The sequence below is a fragment of the Protomyctophum parallelum genome (genome assembly GCF_964188405.1).
Source record: "Protomyctophum parallelum genome assembly, chromosome: 5".
In the NCBI taxonomy this organism is placed as follows: Eukaryota; Metazoa; Chordata; class Actinopteri; order Myctophiformes; family Myctophidae; genus Protomyctophum; species Protomyctophum parallelum.
In genome coordinates, this window is record NC_139702.1 from 38,540,261 (window position 1) to 38,560,260 (window position 20,000).

General features: G+C 43.3%; 1 protein-coding gene across 9 annotated transcripts in view; it reads right to left on the minus strand.

Annotated features, from left to right (window-relative positions):
- The window catches only part of rbm47 (RNA binding motif protein 47), a 44,275-nt gene that overhangs the window by 17,212 nt on the left and 7,063 nt on the right, over positions 1-20,000 (minus strand). Inside the window, exon 1 of one of the 9 annotated variants that reach the window (XM_083765698.1) lies at positions 4,970-5,174. The exons of the other annotated variants lie outside the window; for them this stretch is intronic. The gene's annotated coding sequence lies outside the window, so the exon portion shown is untranslated. Of the gene's footprint in view, positions 1-4,969; positions 5,175-20,000 lie in introns of those variants that run through there. 9 annotated transcript variants of the gene reach the window in all.

Here is a 20,000-nt window from a genome sequence, read left to right on the forward strand (position 1 = left end):
TCAGTCACACAACACTGCCAATTCTGGTCACTGGAGCTCCTGGTCGAGCTGCTAGACGGACCGATGTTGGAAATAGAACCTGTACGTGGGGCTCTGCATTGGAGGCCGAATGATTTACTGCCTGATGAGTCCTTTTTTATGATATGCTTGGGGCTTTTTATGCCTTTATTGATAGAGATAGACTGACAGGAAATGGGGAGAGAGAGATGGGGATTGACACGCAACAAAGGTAATCGCCCGGTATCGAGCAGGGGTGTAGTGGTGGAGGGGGACAGGGACGCGGGGGAGCGCCATCTCCCCACTTTAGACTCTCAAGTCTAAAATATTTATTTTTGCCAAAATAATATGTTTTATTTACTTTTATGGATACAATCAAGCACATTGTACGCACACGTGTCCCCCCACTTCTAAAAGTAGCACTACAACACTGGTATTGGGGGTTGAACGCATGACATGCTGTCAGGCGGCATTAGCAGCGGTGTCTCTTTTAACTATAGCTAATACAGTTAATACAGTATTTTTATTACTATCTTGGTCCACTTATGGCTATATCTACTGCAGCTTTGGGCTAATCGCACCTTAAATAACGTTTGTCCTGTGGTGTTTACAGGAGGATTTACAAGTCCAACTCAGATGGAGAGTAGTATCAGACAAAGTGAGAACATATACTGTACAGTACACACTGGATTTTGCCACATAGACAAAACTGTACGACAAAGGCAGCAATAAAACAACACCAGTAACCAATTAGTTTGAGAAAGATTCTTGAGTAATGTCAGACCATCCCAAGAAGACATCCATATAGGTAAATAAGTAGCATGTCACAAGACCAGAGACCTGCTTATCTCTGTGGAATAATGTGACCAGAAGACACACTGAACCTTTTTCCACCTGGGTGCTCTAAGTCACCCGCTGTAATAATTGTGTCAATTGGTACTGTATGTAATGTGCAATTCATCATTTATAAAACTATGATTCTGGGAAACCTACGTAACTTCATTCCTTGTGAGGATGTTTCTTTTTTCATCTTTGCTATGCAAACAACAGATACATTTGCAGATTTGTGACTCTGGCCTGGTCCCATATTCAGAGTTTCCGGCGCTTACCTTAGGGCAAGACGGGACAAATTGAGTACACAGTAAAAGCCTTGGTGTTGAGTGTACAAATGGACCCACATGGACCTGTGGGAGTAACCGGGGGAAATATGCAACATGGGAACGATTCAAACTCAAAACTCAAACTATTCTCACATCTGCTTACGACCATAGCTGACAATACAGCCAAGTGAAACAATGAACCTGACTGAGACAAAGAGAGAAGTGAGAAATGTGGTGCTGATTTAGGACACATGATGTCCACGTAGTTATCTGGTGGTTCACACAGCCCAACTGTCATCATGCTTCAACATGATCAGAGCATTGCAGAATTAAGTCAAGAGGAGAAGACGCTACTTCAATCACATCCCATGTGTATTAAGTCTACTAGCTACCACTCTGTGCCTGCTTGCCAGTGGTGGAATGGAACTAAGGACATTTACTTAGTACAGTACTTAAGTACAATTGAGCTTGTAGATCTGCAAGTACATTTTGAGTACTTTTTCCACCATTGCTACTTGCACTCTCTGTGAGGACCAGTTTTCCTGGTGCAATATGTGCACATAATAAGTGCATAACATAACTACCTAACTTGTAGAAAAAACCACATGACACATTCCTGTGTCATGTTTAAATTATTGCACACGGCAAACGAGGTTATCCCGATTCTGAAGGAAGTTGAGCTCCGGTTAAACCCCAGCCATTGGTTGAAGGAGGAAGTACACCACCTCTCATTACACTTTAACCACTTGAACCCCAACTTTCCTATCCCGGGGGCAAACATTTGGAGAAAATAGCCTATCTATGAGCTCACAATGGCCACTTTTCCACCGTGGTTGGGTTATTTTTTTTGCCTAATATTGAAGCGGTTCAGTGTTTCCACTGAACGGTAGTTCAGATCCCTAAAAGTTGGTTTGGAACTGAAACCAAAGAATGAACGTCCGCCCCAACGCCCCAAGAATCTATAACGGAACCAGTTCTAGAACCAAGGAAAAGGAGCCAATGTGTCGTGCTGCAACCTGTGAGCTGATATTTGGCTATTTTCACGCAATATATTTATTCTAGTAGAAGTACAAAAGCACTTATCTGGTCAACAAAGTGCTTACGGGTGACATTGTTGACAAGCCCAAGTGTCACCGGGTGCGTAGCGTTAGTCTGACGTCTCCAATAATCATTACTATAAGCCTACCCTGCCTTAACCCTAACCGCACGCGGAAGCCACGGGTGAGTCTTAACAGGCCACATATGTCAGACTTTTGGTACGTGGGACTAATGTATATACCCCCCCCCCCCCCCCCCAGTGTCACCAAATTCTAAAGTCACATTGTTGCAGTGCACAACTAAAGTGAACAACTCTATCACCAACCTGATCCTACTGTACAGTATGTTTGTCTCTCTCCCCTCTTCCCCTCCTTCTCCTCCCTTCTCCTTCTCCGAGCACACCCCCACCCCCCACACTCACCATCGGTGTACCTGTCACCCTCATTCCTCTCGTTCACTCAGGCTCAAAGGAGAGCAGAGGGGAGGGGGGAGGAGAGGGAGGGGGTCGGAAAGAGACCCAAGGATGGTGTGTAGAGAGGGAACAAGAGGAGAGGGGGAAGAAGGGGGAAAATGTGGCACAAAGCAACGGTGAAGAGCACAGGCAAGATGGAGAGGAGTGAAGGACGATAAGAAAATAAGGGAGGATACATGGAGAGTACCAAATGTTCCCTCTGGTGCGGTTGGCCTGGTGATAGAAACCCCTTCAAAGTGAAACTGGCCTGAAGAATTCCAGGTCAGACATAAATGACTGCCCACAACCCACCCCACCTACTCAGTTGAGGGGTTGATTCCACTCTGTTTACTCCGCGACCCCTCCTTCCTTCACTTCAGTCAGCCCTTGTTTGCTTCAATTTTAACTTATTTAAATGGATATATCTTAGTATTTATTTTACTCTCTTTTTCTGGGATGGTGCAAAAAACAAGACATCCCTGGCCACAGATTGTTGTTCTTAGAAAATAACAGTGGTAACCAAAGAATTAGCAAAATGGTTATTTACTGCTGCCTGTCTATATTTTGTGTCATTACAAAATGGCAGTTACTCACTTTGTAGCATGCCTCTAAAGCCTTGCCCTGTTGTAGAAGATAACTATATCAGACTTAATTTAAAATCAATAACCATAATTTCCATGTTCATTCTAAACGCAAAGGGGGAGACGTACTGTACGCATTGCAAACTCAAACACAACCTAACCACATCATGACCTCCAGCATGACACTATAGTGTAGTCATTACCAATCATAGCAGCTAGTTTAGCTTTAGCGTTAGCTGAAAGGCGCTTTGCTTCCTTTGGCAAACACATTCCTCAGCCTAATCAGCGAGGCTGCTCAAGGCCATAGCACACATTGTTTCAGACAATCACCAGTAACGTTGACAGTGTCACACTCGTGATAAAGGGTTTAGTGCCTGTGTGTGTGAGTGCGTGCATGTGTGTGTGTGTGTGTGTGTGTGTGTGTGTGTTGTGTGCGTGTCCGTCCGACGAGGTGAAGGGATGGAGATCAAAGGTCTGAGAGCTATCTTATGTGTATTCAAAACATATATAATAGGTTTTCTAACCTATACATTATCTCTACATTTCCAACGTCGCCCACACACATAGCGACTGACGATCACACACATGCCTATTGCCTACAGAGGGCCCACCTCCATGCACACATCTGTGTTCAAACAAGGACCCACCCGGTCTACAAACATAGTTAACCGAAAGTATGTGTGATCACACTCCTATATGCACACATTAATGCATAATTATGTTTCTATGGTAAAAAATGCAAACACTGAAAGAACATCTTAAACCATGGTTCCTTATCTCTGGTACAGCAACCTGCGAATACAGTTTCTACTGTAAATCAATCAGTCAATCAGTCTATAATTAATCAATCAATCAAGCGATCAATCTATCGTTTCCCTCCCCCCCCCCCCCCCCGCCCCGGCCCACACACACACACACACACACACACACACACACACACACACACACAGCTCACCTTACAGGGGTAAAAGTGTACTCACTACAACATCAAGAACCAGGAAGTGTACATAATAAAACCACCTCATTCAGTCACTGTAGCAAATGTATCCACCACCTCACACTCTCCACCACACACACACACACACACACACACACACACACACACACACACACACGCACACGCACACGCACACAGTGTAACCTCTGGTTTCATTGGGAAGAATTGTCCTGATTGGTTTAAGTATCGTCGTTCCCAATTGGCTGTATAACAAAGCAGTGAAACTCATCAGCGTGGACTACATGTTATATTTCATCATACAATAATTGAAGACAGGAAATGAGGAGAACTGAAACTAAAACATGGTAGCAGAACAATTTCGCCAAGGTCATAGAATGCTATGGTTATTAGACATGTATTAATTAATTACAAATACTACATGAAATGACTAATACAGCTAGGCCTTGATCTTTAACTTCCAATAAGCACACTCTGCACTGCAGTCACCCCCCAACACTTTTAATACATGGGTTGGGACAAGCTTAAATTAATGTCATGTCACCAATCCAGAATCCACAGAGCCACAACTGGAATGTGAAAATGCACAGAATATCTCTTTGAACGGTTAGAGTTCCCTCTGTGTCACAGTTGGTTTACATGCAGATCATATTTCTACCACAAATATACTGCGGCAACAACACACAAGCCAACACCTTGCCCTAAAACTAAATATACTCATTAATCAAATGAATCACAACAGCCACACAGAGCAAGAGCATAGGGTTACTATAGGAGCATTCTCTGTACAGATAAGACACACAGGAAGACAACATGCTAAAGTATGTAGGCTAACACTGTACTATACCTGTCTCCCACACAGGACACAGGAGTGAGGCTTGCCGGAGAGCAGCAGACCAAAGCGATTCGGCAGGTGTTTACCGGGTTAGGAGTCACTTGAATAGTCACACACAAGCACAGACAGACACACATACATACACACACACACACACACACACAGTCTCTCTTGGTTCATTCACGGACAATCCCTCTCTTTGACAGGCCTGTGGCAGACAGTAACACAGTCTCTACCTGCCCACCTGTGTCTATGTGACTGTAATAAGTGTGGAGGCACCTGACCTGCTTTGGTGTTTACTCAGTGCCGGGAAGAGAGGTGGGGCCATATAGAGCAGGTAACCCCCTCCTACCTAACCACTGTATTCTCTCTCAGCTGATAAGGAACAACACAGGGTGGGGGGGGGGGGACACACAACAAGGGGATGGGTTGTACTCAACATGCTGATTGATGACAATCAGCGAAAGGATCTTAAGAAATGTTTGTGTTTGTGTGTGTGTGTGTGTCTGTGTGTACATGAGTCTTTGTATGCATATGTTCTTGCGTGTTTGTTTATAAATGTTACGCACTTAAACCCTATATATACTTTGCTGTATGTCAAATCGCGTAAAGTAGATCTGATTTTTTTTTAATCAAATGTTCATCTATTGCACATGTTAGGGGTGCTAGCATTCATGTGGTTAATAATGTAGTTATTTATTCACTTTAGAGTAAAATATTGCATATTATTACCCCAAGGGTCAGAGAGTCAGTTTGCTATCAAAGTTTTGCACACAGTCTGTTGAGTTGGAGAAATATCTAGCTTGTACATTTGCTATTTTTGATCATTTTTGCGAAATTTGAGTGGTGCTAGCCACTCCTATACGCAGCTATGTGTGTCCATCTGTCTGTCTGCCTGTCTGTCTGTCTGTCTGAGCACGATAACATAAATAGTTTTTTCACCACCAAGTGTCACTGTTGCGCAGCCTAACGCACGCACGCACGCACACACACATACATACAAGTACCACGGCCAAATACATACATTACACCCTTATACTATGACTTGCACTACAGGACTAGATGCTGCTGTGTATGACGATACAGAGCAGAATCTTGAGGGGCAATTTATTGTAACTCTGAAAGTGTAAAAATATACCTAAACTATTTTTTTACACTAGGTATGTGTATGTATATATATATATTTTTTAAATTGTAATGTACAGTTTGTACTTTTTTTTATTACATTTTACCCATTCTCCTCCAAAAAGAAATTCTGCTACAATGAATTAATAACTCAACTAAATATATAATTAAGTAACTCTCTTTGGCTAAAGCTTTACTGTAAATATTCTGATCTTCTGGCACTCAACACACAGCACACAATAGCCTATCTACAGTATTCCTGGACACAGCTAATTTTAATTGTATAACTGAGAATGAAACATATTTCAAGGGGTTTTGAAGCTGCAATATGGAACACAATTATTTTAATGAATGTAATATTTTAACCAATCAATTTGTAGAGTATGTTAACACAATAACTAGCAGTCTACAGTGGTTGGAAGTGAACTGGCGTCCCTATATGCTTCCACTGAGAAATGTAGACCCTGGTTTCAGGTAGCTATAGGACACCTACTGGTTGAAAGGTAGTACTGCCTCAAGCTCATAATATTGATCTTTTCCTGGTCCCTCGAGACAGACCGACTCCGTCTGTTCCGTTTCGTTCCTTTTTATTGACTCTGTCAATAAAAAGAGGGCGCTGGGCACCCGCTGGCTAGCGGTCCAGGCGCATGCCACATAATAGGCTCTGGTCTGACAGTGCGTCGCGTGTTCCAGTCATGACGACCTTTGCCGCATGTCTCTCCCTCTTTCCTGTCTGTCTTCACTGTAACTATCAATAAAGGCACAAAAGCCAAAAACAAATCAAAAAGAAAAGAGGGCGTTGTTTTTCGGGTTCTCAGATTGATTTTTTCCTGACCTATAGGGGTATTGTGGATGTGAAACCTGATAGGTGAATTGAAGTCGAAGCCATCATGATTGTGATGTGTCTTAACACTGTATGCTAAAGAAAATATCTCTCTCTTTTTATTTATTTATTTCTTTTAGTTTGGGAATCTGACAACAGCTCTAAGTCAGACAGTAGACTGGGAAGGATCGCTGGCCCATGCTGTGTGTGAGCAGAGTGTATGTTACCTTAATTAACCCTGAAAATGACACGGCACTATAGTATAGTGCATTGTCATTTACTCTTGCACTATATACTCTTATCAGAATGGGTCCCTTTTCACACAAACATGGCTGTGTGTGCATTATATATTGTGTCTGTGTGTGTGTGTGTGTGTGACTGTGTGTGTGTGTGTGTGTGTGTGCGCGCGCGTGCGTGCTTGCGTGTAATTACCATTGTTTTTGTGAAACATTAACCAATGACTCAGTTATTGAGGGGCATTATCAATCACTAACTTTGTTGCAAGCACACAGACACAAAAGCACTCACGCACACACGTACACACGCGTGCACGCATGCACACACCCACAGTTCAAAGTTTGCGGGTGGAAATATCTGCTCCCATCTCAACAGGGGTGTAAAATACGGGAGGGCTGAAGGCCATGCACAGCCATAAAGCCATTCTAAAGATGGAAGACTGAGGATGACCAAGACTTACACTGTACTGTACACGCACGCACGCACGCGCGCGCGTGTGTCTTCAACTTCAAAGTACTTTATATTTCCTTTACGAAACTTCTTTTGTGAGGTGGTTAAAAGACAATACATAAGTAGTACACAAATTCTATAAAACTTTAAAAAGCCTACTATTAAGAGAAAAACGAATACTTCAAAACATAATATATTAAAACCCATATTGAGCAATTTATATACAAGTACTGCAAAAGCAACTAATGTGTTTACTATAGTCCATCAGGTGGGAAGGGGGGGTTCTGTTGTTAGATAGTCCAAAGGGAGGGGTACGGCATTCAGCCTAGGCGTTCAGTGCGTATATCTATTCTACGTCCGAGCAAAGACATGGTAACGCCCCACCTGCCTCTGATTGGCCTACCGACCATACCGACACTGCCCTTCTAGCCCCCCATGGTCTCACCAGACTGTCCTCCGATATGCGAGGTTACTCCGTGGTGGTAAAGTACAAGATACAAGAGAATGGCAGCTTTATTGGTACGCACGACAGTAACTTGTAACTTAAATTTTTGTAGAAGAGGCAAACTAATAACTAAACTAAACTTGTGCTATGGTTGGATTTGGCTATGATCTAAATTAAAGTGTTCGTGTTAAACTAAATACTAAAGAGAACTTTTTACAGTACAATAATGTTTCAAGTTTCTAATGTATACAAATAAACAGGCCAACGGCATAAACAATATTAGTTCGCCTCTTCTACAAAAATAATAGCTACTGTCGCGCGTGCCAAGCTGTCATTCTCTTGTATTATATCGTACTTGTATTATTTATTTATTTCCCACCACGTAACCTCGCACAGCAGACTATTCAGCATGTATCTTCCACCTCAGAGGAAACTCTGGTAAGGCTGGCCGTGTCGGTAGGCCAATCAGAGGCAGGCGGGGCGTTACCATGTCTATGCTCGGACGTAGAATAGATATACACGCATTCAGTCTGATGGAGGAATAGGCACGAAGCTAGCTGAGCCCCTTTTGGTGAGCTTTGAGGGCATTATAGATCTTATATGACAAGTCTTATGACAAGAAAATAGGTCAGAGGAGGTTGCCAGGAAGTGACATACGTAGGCCCATGCATACGTATACAGTGACAAGGTGATCGTCAGACAGGCGGTTGTACAGATAATAGTTTGAGAGGAGTGGTGTGATGATAATGATGATGATGATGATGATGATGATGATAGGCATCAACACAGTACCAACAGAGACAGGAACATGGGGGAACTGGCCATACAGGTCTGCAGTCAACCCGCACGCAACGCAACACTGTCAACCTGTACACAAAACAAATTTTAACGGTCACTGACACACAAGAACGGAAGCCAGAGAAAAGGCGACAGTGATAATGTCGCGTGATGCATCATGACTGCGTACAGTGGCGGAAAGTAGCTAAGTAAAAACAATTACGGTACAAATTTGAGGTGCATTTTCTTTACTTTATACTTCTAGTTACTTTGTACTTTTGTGTAGATTCTTAATACAAAACTTACTTCAACCAATTAAGCCCTATTTTATACTTCATCCATTCAAAAATAGCCAATGGTCACGACGAGGCGTTGCATTGTGACACATGCAGAGCAAACACAGACGCACGTGTCATGTGGGACAATGTAGGACAGAAATGATAAAGGAAAAACAGACACAAATAAACAAAGAAACAAAGAAACACATAAACAAGCGGTCAATGACAGAGGAGTGATAAAGATAAAAGCATTATGCTGTGTATTACCTAAATCTATATAAAAGTCCTGTCTCCCAGGAAAGTGCACCTGCACGCGCGCTCGAGCACACACACGTGCACACATGGCATGCACACACGCACGCACAAACATTGTATCAGTCTCCATTTGTTAGCAGTAGCGTTTGATAATTTTGTCTGGCTTTAAATGGTTAACATCGGGGTCACTTTCAGGCAAATCAAGTTGTTTGGCCCGGTAATAGGGTTCCAGTTAAAACCACAAGCCCTTAACGCTCAAGGAGGTGTTTGTCACTACACCACTGTACCGCAGAGGAGCGGACCACACCAATGCCCTTACGTCACACGAAATCCTGAGTATTATTAAAGTCCACGTCACATGATATGAATGAAACCCTCGGTGCAAATATGTTGAAATGTTGAAATTTGCACACTCTCCGTGTTACAAATGGATGAATAAACACCGAGGACTGTCCTGTGTATTACATATCAACATCAATGTTCTCAGGGCGACATGGCTAGAATGTCCCCCGAAAGAATGACTGAACGCTGGCATGTCGGAGTGACTGTTTCTCAGAGGTGGCCATGTGAGACAGCTGAACCACTTCAGTGCTTGTTTGTCAAGAAAACACTCCCAGTGGCTAAAGGATTACAGCTTTGTCAACGTCAGCAACAGAGCAAAGTGTGCGCGCGTGCACAGTGTGTGTGTGTGTGTGTGCACGCGCTAGAGATTGGAAGCTTACGGTTCAAAGTGTCACAGGTCCTTTCTTAGGTGTTTTACCATAACTATGAACTAGTCACTGGTGGCCCCTCCCACTGACCTCCTCAAAAACACCCTGGAATTAATGTCAGTGACACACGCAAAGATGTCTGGTCATCACTGTGGTCATTTATGGCTCTCTCTCCACTGTGATCCTTCGGAGCATTCATGGTTCAACGCTAGAGACTCAAATCTGAAACGTATATTTCACCCTCAGCATAGCTCCTACACATGACAGTCAAATCTGTACTGATCATGTACGGGTCAATTTTGTTACACCCGGTCCCTAACCCCCTCAGCCCTCATCTGTGTCCCCATGCACACACACGCACACACACACACACACACACACACACACACACACACACACACACACACACACACACACACACACACACACACACACACACACACACACACACACACACACACACACACACACACACACACACACACACACACACACACAGGGAAGGTGGGGTGAGTGTCAGTCCTGGAAAACACTGTTCTGGTTTTAATAAGTTGTCCACTCTGACGGGTCTTTCCGGTGCTTCTCTGCTAGGACTAGTTCGCACTAAGGTTCATCTTTTACTGTTTACTGTCTGAGCCCGTTCTGATGTCCCACTAAGCTTAACCACAATGACTCAGCATAAAGATGAGCGCTGCATGCATGCACCGAAAACACATGAATGCCTAGAACACTAAACACGGGTGATTTTCACCCGGACAATTATATTATTGTAATTTTCGCAATGTTGCCGATGTCTGAGGTGGGTGGGTCTTTCAGTACCTTCATGATGCTCAGTGACATCATAGAAGGTAGGTTTGTTTCCCTGCCCACATCCCTGTTTTTTCTACAGGCAGGTGTTCGGGTGAATTAAATCTGTGTTTAGTAGAATTTCATACACCCACAATGGGCTTTTTCTTTTATTAAACTAGACCATTCTCACATGTCCCAGGAATGGGTGGACCAAAGGAGAAGTTCCCAGCTCCATAATCTTTTATGTCTAAGGTAATCTAAAGTTGCCATGTTTTGCTGTACTTCAATATATTTTTATGAGAAATATTTCATATGGAATATACATTGGATAAAATAGTTTAGTGATGGTTTGACAAAAGTTAAGTTTTGTGTTTTAGGGTTAATGCACTAAAACAGAGAGAATGAGGTAGAGAGAAAGAGAGAGTGAGCGAGAGAGTTGTGTGTGTGTGTGTGTGTGTGTGTGTGTGTGTGTGTGTGTGTGTGTGTGTGTGTGTGTGTGTGTGTGTGTGTGTGTGTGTGTGTGTGTGTGTGCGTGCGTGCGTAAGTGCGTGCATGTGTGCAAGAGAGAAAATCTGCCATTAAACTTCTTCCTTCCTGATGAAACTTTCCCCTTTTCCCTAGAATCTGGTCAGCTGACACTGCAGTCACATGACGAGTCCCTAACCAATGGCAGCGCAGAGTAGGAGTGCACAGTTGCTACAAACAGCACCAAGGTCAAGGAAGGAGAGAGTAGAGGAGAACAGAGGTGAAGGAACAGGAACACCGCAGAGCACACAAACAGGCAGAGCAAACACAGACACGCACAGGTCATGTCACGGATAATGTAAGAAAGAAAATAAGAAAGCAGGGTAGGAAGGAAGGAAGAAAGAAAGAGAAAGAAAGAAAGAAAGAAAGAAAGAAAGAAAGAAAGAAAGAAAGAAAGAAAGAAAGAAAGAAAGAAAGAAAGAGTCAGCATTATGACTTGTAACCATTGAAGCAACTGCTCATTATCTGACCCTGTAACCACAGTCAACATCAACATAAATTAGATCACTGTTTCCCAAAGAGTGGGTCGGGACCCATTTATGGGTCACGGAAAAGTTTAAAAAAAAAAAGTTTTTGTTTTTCTGGTAATTATTATTATTTCAAAACAATTCCATAAATTAGAAAACAACAGAAGAAGTAGTGAAAATAGGCTATTTTTCCTGGCTCCAATTGGCTGTCAAAGTGGCCTTATAATGCAATAATAGCAAGACCCAATTTGTCTTTTAGCAAGACCAAAGAAAATACCCAATGTTTCCTTTTGTAAAGCTATTTCGTGAATGAAACCACATTTTCAGAAATGATATCTTGAGGAAATCTTACAATAATCCCTGTATCTAGTTTCTTGAAAAGGAAAATTATGTTCTCTCTCGCCTCATTTGCACTCTCTTTCTCTTTGGTAACAAATGTGTGTTTAAGCAAGCGTGCACACGTGTACACACACGCACGGGCGCATGGGGGCGCACACACACACACACACACACACACACACACACACACACACACACACACACACACACACACACACACACACACACACACACACACACACACACACACACACACACACACACAAACACACACACACACACACACACACACACACAATGAAACTGAGAAGGGAAAGTATATAAAAAGCAGATAAGAATTGAATGAAAAGGTGGTGGTATGCACTGTTGGCCAACTCCAACTAATTCCCTGTAAGTGTAGGGACAGACCAGAAGCATACAATACCTAACCAACTAAGCACTGTCACGCACGTCAATCCTGAGGTTTTATGTTGACAAATACCAAAGAGAGGGGTATTCTGGCTAATGGCACAGCACACCTGTTCTGTTCCTACTGAACTGGAATTATACACAACAGAAATGAAAAGAAAAAAAGACAAAAAGCGTGAACAAGGGAATGTGAAACGGTATAGAAAAACCAGTCAGTCAGTCAGTCAGTCAGTCAGTCAGTCAGTCAGTCAGTCAGTCAGTCTATGCATACTAGACTACTGTTTCCCAAACCCATTTGTGGGTCACAACTCGAGTGAACGTCTAATCTTTCTTTTGGGTCGCGAAAGTTTGGGAACCACGGTACTAGTGATAGGTGTTCTTGCCAGAGGGCAGCGGCTGGTCTGTGTGAGTTTTGTGAATGAAATCAGTCTGAGGCCATGATGGAACATTCCATTCCAGCAGGATGCAGGGGGGGGGGGGGGGGGGGGGGGGGTCAGGGCACTGCTATTGGATCTTATTATGAGAGTAGTTGCAAGTCATTGCTGACCCCCCCCCCCCCCCATAACCCTTTCTCTTCCTTTCTGTTATCTTGTTTGTTTCTTCTAAAAACACCGAAGTGTTGAACGCATGCACAATGCAACGCACCGCGCGCACGTGCACACACACACACACACACACACACACACACACACACACACACACACACACACACACACACACACACACACACACTTTGATTGATTGAAATATTTATTAACAGTTTGTAGAATTTACAGTACATTTCAAGCACAAACTCAATACAAAGACTGTCAACTGTGAGTGGACGACCCAATTAAGCATTACACTTGTTTACAACAGGGTCCACATTGTTCAATTCATCAAAACATTTAAAGACATACACCCATTTAGAGACATACAAATAGACATTTCTATGTAGCTAAAGAACAGAACAGGAATTCATCATATGGGAAGCAAAAAAGGGAAAATATACAAGCACTGGGAAAATATACAATATACAATATACAGTGAGGGAAATGGGGTGGGGGGGTGGGGGGGATTCAGATTTTACAGAGGCCAGTTTCGAATTGCAGCCGAGAGAGAGAGAGAGAGAGAGAGAGAGAGAGAGAGAGAGCTGACTGATTTAAATCCACAAATTGGAATTCACAAACATCTGTAATCCCTCCTCTTAATCTTTTATACGGGACTGGAACATTATTAGCAAAGGTCGTCGGGATTGGGATGTGTGAGAAAGCACATACTTAATTAAAATTAATAAATCAATACTGTTCTGATTTAAAAATTTACTTGAGTAAAAGTACAAAAGTATTGGTATCAAAATGTTGATGTACTCAACTTGCACAGTGCAAGATAAGTCCTTTATTAATCGCAACATTTCGGTCACCAAGACCTCCTTCAAGCATCATTCTTCATGCTTGACCGACACGTTGCATTCATGAAGTTCTTCTCCTACTGTTCATTTTTCCTTGAAGAAATTATAAAAACATCACCTATAATGGCCCAAAATAGGAGTGGCAGTTTGAAAGTTTAAGTGTTGGTTTTATTATAAAAATGTAGCCACCCGACAGCGAGAAAACGCTCTATCTCTCTCTGTCTCTCTCTCTCTCTCTCTGTCTCTCTCTCTGTCTCTCTGTCTCTCTGTCTCTCTCTCTCTCTCTCTCTCTCTCTCTCTCTCTCTCTGTCTCTCTGTCTCTCTGTCTCTCTCTCTCTCTGTCTCTCTGTCTCTGTCTCTCTGTCTCTCTCTCTCTCTCTGTCTCTCTGTCTCTCTCTCTGTCTCTCTGTGTGTCTCTCTCTCTCTCTCTCTATCTCTCTCTCTCTCTCTCTCTCTCTCTCTGTCTCTCTCTCTCGTTCTCTTTTTCCCTCCACTCTGAACTCATATTGTTGATGTGTAGCAATAGATAGATTAATTTATATTTACTGATATATACTGTATATAATGTTCAGTATTTATTAATTAATTATTCACTATTTATATGAATTGACCTGTTCATCTCCTAATGTCTATTTATCTAATCTAATCTAATCTAATCTTCTCACGCACACAATATCCGTTTCTCCCTCTCTATACTGGGGCCCGTACACGCACGCACGCAAGCACACAGGCTCTTGGCCTACTGTCCAGACAACCAGCCCATTGTGTGTGTGTGTGTGTGTGTGTCTCAACAGGTATGCAGAGAAGACAAAGTGGAACGGTGTGTGTGCGTGCGTACAGTGTGTGCTTGTGTGAAACAAAAGAGCCAACAACAGAAGGAACAACAGAAAGAACATGGGGACAGAGGAGGAACAGGTGAGATGAATCATTATAACAGCATTGAGCGTCATTTATGCTCCGCTGAAAAGCAGACCTGCAAGTTCATGACACGTCGCATCCACAACGTGTTGTTAGCTTGTCCTGTATTCCTGCTGCACACACCGCTGCGTGTCGGAATATGAATCAGGCTTTATTCTCTGTGTGTGAGTATAGACTGCAGGAAGGAGAAAGAGAGAGGACATGGTGGAGGAAAGAAATAAAGTAGGAATGGGGAAGCGAAGAGAAAGAATGAAAGAAGGAAGAAATGAAGAGGAAAGAAGGAAGAAAGGAAGGAAGGCAAGAAGGAAAGACAGAAGTTAGTAAAGAAGGTGGAGACAATGCCAGGGGTGAGAGGGTTCATGGCTGTCACTGTACAGAGGGAGGGAGGTGAGTTGTTTAAATGACTGGCGACCCGTAGCACTCACCCCCCCCCCCCCATCCCCCCCACAGTGGGCCAATGCTTTGAGAAACATGTCCACGCCCAGTCATCTGCCTACCGACATAACATCCACAGACCATGCCATATAGCCATAACACCACACACTGCCCTCTCCCACCTGGAGAAAGGGACTTCCTATGAGAATATTTAGAGATTGCAGCTCAACGTTCCAACACCATTAGTCCTGACTTGACACCGAAACTCAGCTCAGAACTCCACCCCAGCCAGTGTATATCGGACGTTCTGTCAGACTCAGAAGCATGCAAAGCGGTATACGGACACAATAGTCCTGAGGGGCTCCTGTGTGTGAATGCAGAAAACAAGGAGTAGAGAAGGGGCCTCAGTCAGCACGCAGACCCACAGGGCTGTGTTCACAGATAGGGTTGTGACAATTATTACATAATCGTCTATAGTCGCAATTATTGGGGGTAATCACTCCTGTTAATGCAGCTCAGCACGCAGACCCCTACATTCTACTCCTTCAAAAGTGCTCTCAAAGAGGACTCATCCATTTGTGGTTACTCTCTTTGGAACTACACGAAAACAAACAATTAATGTCATGACGTACTTGAGTAAATGTAATAATACACCACTGTGCTGGAACACAGCAGCGATTCTCAACCAAAGATTTGAATGATAATATATAAGAATATACAAAGAAATATGATACGGATAAATAGCAACTGAAATTGTACAACGTTGGTTATATCAATCCAAGCCGGAACCCAATCGATTGATTGATCGTTAAATTAAGCAGGCTCTGAAAACGCGCGTGGCCCACCCACATCTGACCACTTTAACCCATTTAGACCTGAGGACGATTCTACAAATGCCTTCTAAATCCTGACAGTTTCTCAAATCTCAAACATTTTCATGTCAAGGGCCCCCAAAAATATATGCATCCGATCCCCATCTGAAAATATGTTGTTCCAGGGACCCCTCAGAAGCAAATATTTGATTTAGAAACGTTTGCTCTGAAAAAATATATGTGTGCCACATTTTCACGATAAAAAAAAAATAGCAGATCTACGAGCTCGTAGCGCCGCACTCGGTGCCGCGCTATGAGCTTGTAGATCTGCTATCTGCATTATGTTATCTGTACTGTATTACATAATGCTTAGAACACCAACAGGGGGTGGTGAGATGGGTCGGGCCGTGAACACTGAACCAGAGAAGGGTGAAAAGCACTGGACTACAGGAAGCCGGGCAGACAGCACCACCACGGCTGTGATTACGTATAGTCAGATGAGCCTACATTTCATCACTATGCCGACGTGTACCCTCAGAAAATCACACGTTTCATGTCACACTGATCATTTCCTTACTTTCTATTTTTGTTTGTACTATTACAAATAAAAATACTTGAATTACTTCCCTTCCCCTCTCTCCTCCTCTCTGCCCCTCTCTCTATTACCTGTAGAGGTGAGAGGGGGGAGGGAGAGAAGGGGAGAGAGAGAGAGGGGAGAGGGAAAGAGAGAGAGAGAGAGAGAGAGAGAGAGAGAGAGAGAGAGAGAGAGAGAGAGAGAGGAAGACCAGAAACAGAGGAAGAATGCAACCATTGTACTTTCCAGGTATGTAGTGTGAGTTTGTGACAAGTACAGAGAATGAGTGTGTGTGTGTGTGTGTGTGTGTGTGTGTGTGTGTGTGTGTGAGAGAGAGAGAGAGAGAGAGAGGGATCAGATCTTGTTACAGGTGTTTCATAAACAACACAATGGTGCTAACAGGTTCCTCTCTCTCTCTCTCTCTCTGTGCCCGCTCTGCAACTTTAGAATTATGCTTCAGCGTTTTGCTGTGGATTAGGTTATGCTTGTGACGCACGCGCGCGCACACACACACACACACACGCACACGCACACGCACACACACACACACACACACACACACACACACACACACACACACACACACACACACACACACACACACACACACACACACACACCATTATATCCAGGAACAGAACAGGCTCAATCTCAGATGCAATCTGTGCTTCTGCTTCCTCATAAAAAGCATGATCGAGTTGATCACGTGACAGTCATGTGTCTATGCACATGTGTACGTCTGAGAGAGAGAGAGTGTGTGTGTGTGTGTGTGTGTGTGTGTGTGCGCGCATGCGTGTGTCTGTGAATGGAACCTATAATGGACCCTTGCCATTGGTGCATTTTTTTACACACTCATAGATAAATGTACCTCCTCTCCTTGCTGCACTGTACTGTACTGGGACTGCTTTAAACAAAGTTTGATTTATTAAATCCATTGGTGGAAAGTGACTAAGTACATTTACTTAAGTAATGTACCAATTTTGAGATACATTACGATTTGTACTTTACTTGAGTGTTTAGAATTTCCAATACTCCACTACATCTCAGAGGCAAATATTGTTCTTTTACTCCACTACAATTTTTGGAAAGTTTAGTTACTTATGTAGATTTTGATTATTATTACAAAACATACATTAGCCACTTCATTTGAAAACAGCCAATGCACACGTTTTACATTATGCACAATAAAAATATTTTTTATTTTTGATACTTTGAGTACATCTTTAAGCCAATACCTATACTTTTACTGAATTCCAGACTTTTTATTTGTAACAGAGTATTTCTATATTTCAGTATTGATACTTTTACTTACCGGTAAGTGACAAACTTTGAGTATACTTTTTCCACCACTGCTTAAATCACACAAGATGGAGTAATGGACAGATTACATGTAGCTATGGGTGGCCTAGGCAGAGGCAGAGAGGGAGGGAGAGAGAGAGGGAGTGAGTGAGTGAAAGGAGGGAGAGAGAGGGAGAGAAAAGAGGGAAAGAGAGGGAGTGAAAGGAGGGAGAGAGAGGGAGAAAAGAGGGAAAGAGAGGGAGTGAAAGAGAGGGAGTGAAAGGAGGGAGAGAGAGGGAGAAAAGAGGGAAAGAGAGGGAGTGAAAGAGAGGGAGTGAAAGGAGGGAGAGAGAGAGGGAGAGAGAGAGAGAGAGAGAGAGAGAGAGAGGGAGGGAGAGAGAGGGAGTGAAAGGAGGGAGAGAGAGAGAGAGAGAGAGGGAGGGAGAGAGAGGGAGTGAAAAGAGGGAAAGAGAGGGAGTGAAAGGAGGGAGAGAGAGAAAGAGAGAAAAGAGGGAGAGAGGGGGAGAGAAAAGAGGGAGGGCACCATGAGGAAGAGGAGGTGAAGGACAAGAAGGACCACAGTGAATCTGACCTCCTGGGTCTGATCAGCAGGGGTGGGAAAAGTACTCTAATTGTTTTACTTAAGTAAAAAGTATCAATACTGCGATTTAGAAATACTCTGTTACAAGTAAAAGTCTGGAATAATAATTAAAAAATTAAATAAAGTACCAAAAGTTTGTGGGCCCCATCTTGCCTTACCCCCTTATGCCTATCCTTTTAGGCATTTTTTACTATTTTGAAAAACTATTAAAATAGCTCACAACCTGTCGCTGTAGATCAGCTATTTTCTCCGTTTTAAAATGTTTTTCAAAATAGTACAAATAGTAAAACCTGTGTGTGTGTGTGCGTGTGTGCGTGCGTGCGTGCGTGCGTGCGTGCGTACATATACATACACACATACATATGTGATCCAGAGTGCAAATCCTCAGACTGAATGAAATAAATCACTCCGGGAGGAAAACACTGACCCAAGTGGACCCGTACAGGTCCTTGTACTGTGTGAGAAAGCTTGGAGACAGCGTGGTGGTAAACAACAAGAACGGAGACCGAGTGATGATATACGGATGACATATCAAATCCTTTGCTACTGTCTGTGTATACTACTAGGGCAGCAGAGCGTGATACAGTTGGAATCATTCTGAAAACATGTTCCACGCTGAATCCCCACAACCCATAATCCCTCTGCGGTTTGGCAGCCGTACAACACGCACGACATGCCTCCATCCTTACAGCTCTGACGAGCACGTGAAGTGAACACTAGGCCTCCCACCATTATTACATAATGAACCTATAATCGCAATTATAATTATTTTACTTTTATAAGATATTTATGCCTTTATTGATAGGTTGAAAGTAATCTGACAGGAAATGGGGAGAGAGATGGGAGGAAGACACGCGGCAAAGGCCGTCGGGATCGGGAGTGGAACCCGTGGCACGCCGTCAGGCTGGCTCAGCAGCCTAGGTGCCCAGACGGTTGAGCTAACCGTCAGGCTGGCTCAGCAGCCTAGGTGCCCAGACGGTTGAGCTAACCGTCAGGCTGGTTCAGCAGCCTAGGTGCCCAGACGGTTGAGCTAACCGTCAGGCTGGTTCAGCAGCCTAGGTGCCCAGACGGTTGAGCTAACCGTCAGGCTGGCTCAGCAGCCTAGGTGCCCAGACGGTTGAGCTAACCGTCAGGCTGGCTCAGCAGCCTAGGTGCCCAGACGGTTGAGCTAACCTTCTGGGCCTAATCGCAATTATTTGAGATAATCGCAAATATCTTTGCGTAATCGTTGATCGTTTCCATGTTGAAAAATGTCCATACATTTTCAAGTTTAAAAAAGAAATTACGCTTACACAAGAAATATTAAAAATTATCAAATGTGTCAGTGATTTCTATGTATATTTAAGTTATTTGTCATATCTGCCCCGTGCAATTTGTGATTACGAAGCCCAAACCACACCAAAGGGTCGGGACGAGACGGTTTATAAGGTCAACAACACCAATTGGTTTGGTTTACGTTAAAAAAAA